This window comes from Triticum aestivum, chromosome 3A (assembly GCF_018294505.1).
Source record: "Triticum aestivum cultivar Chinese Spring chromosome 3A, IWGSC CS RefSeq v2.1, whole genome shotgun sequence".
Classification (NCBI taxonomy): domain Eukaryota; kingdom Viridiplantae; phylum Streptophyta; class Magnoliopsida; order Poales; family Poaceae; genus Triticum; species Triticum aestivum.
The window spans coordinates 689,770,192-689,774,622 of NC_057800.1; positions in this window are offsets into that span (position 1 = coordinate 689,770,192).

Below are 4,431 nucleotides of genomic sequence, written 5' to 3' on the forward strand. Positions count from 1 at the left end.
TCATAATGAAATATATAAATTTGCTCATCCATGGGAAAATTAAACACATATAGAAGTACATCTTTCGAGTATTATATCATGTGCAACAAACATACAAAGAAGAATAATTATTTACATGCACCTCTTCTGATTGCGTAAAACTCGTTGATTTTTCAGTCCGGTCCATCATCATTACGTCAATGACTATATCACTCGATATTTTCAAAGCATCATCCAAATCCACCAGTTTCTATATGACCAACAAAAAAGGGAAATATAAAAATATATTAGGAAAAGTATATATAAAAAATCATGTATGTAAAACATATATTCATTGGTCGGCTGCTAGAAATGAACGGTGCCTGTTTTTAACTAACTGGGTGACATAATGTTTTTTAGTAGATTGAGTGGCATCCCATTTTTAATAAATTGTAGGCTCATCTATAAATCACTATTTTATGATTATTCTTGGGAATTTACTATTTAGGCATGTGATATTCTAGGAGAAAAAATATGTTACATTTCTCTAGAGTAAACAATCGATTTTCCCACCATATTAGGAAGAACAACCGATTTTTCTAAAAATCAAACACAGCCAGCCTTTCCCTTCCTTTGTAGAAGTATATTTTATAAAGCAAAAACAACTCACCCCCTCACTCTCTCACGCACGGGCACAAGACCTCACTCACGTCTTACTCTCCCCACACTGGTTGCCGCCGCCACCTCTTGCCAACACAGCCGTGCCGCCGCCTCCTCTCTCCGATGTGGCATGGATCTGCGGTCTCTCCTCCACACTCACCCCCACCCCCATCGCGATCTCCCCTCCACTCCACGCCACGGTATAAGCTCCGGTAGGATCAGGTGAGTAACGGTGAGCACATCTGGCACGTCAAGTACCTGGATTCGGGCTTGACAACGAGTTGTGACCCCGCATAGGTCGCCCCGCCACTTATCCCAAGCTTCCCTCCCGGCTGCAAGCTGTGACCACACAGTCAGTGCGCCATTCCCCGCCGCCGTCCGCCGCCTCTGCCAAGATGTCATCCCGCCGGCCCTTTTGCTACCCTTCTTCACTAGTGGAAAACAGGAAACGAGTCCCGGTTCTAAAACCGGGACAAAACGGTCGGGACTAAAGCCCAAAATCTTTAGTCCCGGTTCGCTTACGAATCGGGACAGAAAGGGGTCCACATGGCCGCTGCGAGGCGTCCAGGCACGAGGACCACACCAACCGGGACCAAAAGGCAGCTACATGTCAGCAGCTGGCAGGAGCTGGAGTTTTGTTTTTCTTTGAATGGGGGAGGGGGTCAGGGGGTTTTGGAGGATTAATTTAGGGTTTCATATCGTGTGAGGTAGCTAATAGAGAGAAGTGATCTCTCTTTCTCTGTGCTTGGTCGACGCTAGCTACTATACATATAGAGAAAACTCGACACGCTAGGTAGTAAGAAAATGAAGGAACCATTAATTACACAAGATCATCATGAACATATACAGAGAGAAGTGACCTCTCTTTCTTCGAGAGATTGGTGGAACAAAAAGTTTTTGTATATCTATCCGACGCTACTACATATATGCAATATAACATCTCTTACAATCCCTAACATCTAAAAGCCAGTTCAATTTCCAGATGGTATTCTCCCTCGTCATTTATGACGTGGTCAAGAAAGAATCCCGACAATTCCTTTTGAATTGCTCGTATGCGATCATATGGTAGGAGTTCATCCCGCATCTGCCAGATCTAATTTAAAGAAGGGGGGTCAATAGATATATATATGAATGAAACTCAACACAAATGATGATAATAAAATAAAATAATGAATATTATTGTTTACGTACTTGATATTGTTTTTCAGAGTAGCCCCGCTGAAAGGTTGTGTTGTAGATGAACTCGCAAACGTAGTATCTACATAAATTATTCCCGCCTTCCTGCCACAAGCACTTTATGAGAAATAGAGTTCAATCAAACTGATAATCAAGCATGATAAATGGTATCATGAAACTAGAATCAATGGGAGATGCGCGGAACTAGCTAGTACTACTTACTTTCGGGTGCGTAAATCGCAGCTCTCTCGGCAGTCCCGGAACCATTCCCGTGAACTCTTTCCAAACCCTGCCAGAAAAAGAAAATAATTACTTGATATCAGGAAATGAACAAAAGTTGCCGATATGGTGCGATAATGATCGATTGAACTTACACTGGTAGAAAAAGGGCCTATAGTCCCGGTTCGTAAGGGTCTTTAGTCCCGGTTTCTGAACCGGGACTAAAGTGTCGGTACTAATGCCCTGACCCTTTAGTCCCGGTTCAATCCAGAACCGGGACTAAAGGGCGCGGCCACGTGGAGCTCCACCTTTAGTCCTTTAGTCCCGGTTGGTAACACCAACCGGGACTAAAGGAAATTTTATGATTTTTTTTTGAAATTTTTTTGAATTTTTTTTATTTTCAAACTTCTGGATTATTTTAACCTCTAGTCTGTAATCACCACCCCTCATCACTTCTCAATTTATCCTCTAATCACCCCTCATCATTCCAAATCATCTAACTTCCCGAACGGTCACCCATCCTTCCACTCCCCCAGCCTGAGCACGCTTAACTTCCGGGTTCTATTCTCCCTCGCTCCAAGTCTGCACTTGCTGTTTTCCTGACAATAGTAAGATGTCAATCCTATTAACCTTCAGGAATTTTGCTTGAGCATGAAGTGACACATTTCACTGTTTGAGTTTGAAACTATTGTTTTAAAAAACAATAGTTATTTAGTAACACTAATATTTTTTGAATAATTAGTTTGACCATTGTTTGACCACAGTTTGACCAGATTTAACCAAAATTGAAATAACTGAAATAATTATTTAGTAACACTAATATTCTAGAATAATTAGTTTGACCATTGTTTGACCACAGTTTGCCCACTGTTTGAATATTTTTCAATTTTTTCACTCTAGATCTTAAAAGCCCCGTAACTTTTTCTATTAGGTTTTTGAGGATTTTGAAAATGTTTAACGGGGTTCCCCCAGTTAAATTTGGATGTAACTTTTCGAGTAGATGATTTTTCATATAAAAAACTTTTTCATCCGAGTTAGTATGCAAAAGTTATGCCTATTTTTACAAATTTCAGAGAGATTTTGCAAATAAAGTCAAAATTCACATTTGCAAATTTTCCCAACAACTAGACCACATATCACATGAGAAACTTATTTTCTTTTATTTTTTTGACATTTCCATTATTTTCTTTTATTTTTTAAACTGAAAAGGCGATCCACAGGGGGGGTAGAGTTTGAAAATGGGACCTTTAGTACCGGTTCGTGGCACGAACCGGGACTAAAGGTCTCAACCCCATTAGTCCCGGTTCGTGCCTCAAACCAGGACTAAAGGTCTAATCTTTAGTCCCGGTTGGAGGCACGAACCGGGACTAAAGGTCATCGCACCCTTTAGTCCCGGTTCATGTCTTAAACCGGGACTAAAGGGCCCGAGTGAACTGGGACTAATGCCTTAGCCGCACGAACCGGGACCAATGCTCACATTAGTCCCGGTTCTAGACTGAACCGGGACTAATGGGCTGAGCCGGCCTGGACCATAGCCCTGTTTTCTACTAGTGTTACTTCTGGAGCATTTCAGTCATGTCTGCATAGTCCAGGGGATCTTTTCGTCTCGAGAAAACCGTAGCTATTCAGGAAAAAGTAAAACCTATTCAGGGAACCTTCTAGAAAAAACCTGAGAAAACCGTAGCTACTCTAACCGCTAACGGGCCGGCCCAGATTGCGTCGCTTGCTCCTGAACCCTTTGCGAACCCTCTACAGTTCAACGCTGCGTGCGTCACATATGATTTTTCCGATCCAGGAGCCTCGACTATGATGGTGAAGGCATTCAGGGCCCACTAATAGTTTAAATGAAGGCCCTCGAGAGGCCTTGGACCTGCACTTGATCTTTACATCAAAACAGTGAGGATAACATCAGACTGTCAGACGATTGTCAATGGCATCAACAATGGAAGCATGGCAGTCTACGACATGATTCTTGTGGAGACTAATGGCCGTTGTAAGCAACTCAACTATATTTCATTCCACTATGAGAATGAGAGTGGAAATTCTAATAGAGGCAGATTCTACTGCAAAATATGCCCTTTCTCTGACGAGTGGCTAGCACTTCTAGCTGCTTATTAACTATATCCCCAAGACATTTTATATATATATGATGGGTCTATTATAATAACACCCCTTAAGACCTTATTCTGCTAACAAAATGCTCTTATTCTCATAACACCTCCCACCCGCACATGGCCGACCCCGAGTCAACCAGCCGAACCGCCTCGCCCCTCTGAAAAAATCCTTCCTCTCGTGCCCACCCCCCACTGCCTCCCCCACTCCACCCACGACCAAACTACCTCCTGCGCCCCCCAGGCCCCCTGGGCGGCGCCGCCCACACTTTCCCCGACCCGCCCCACTTCCCCTCTCTCCCAGCTC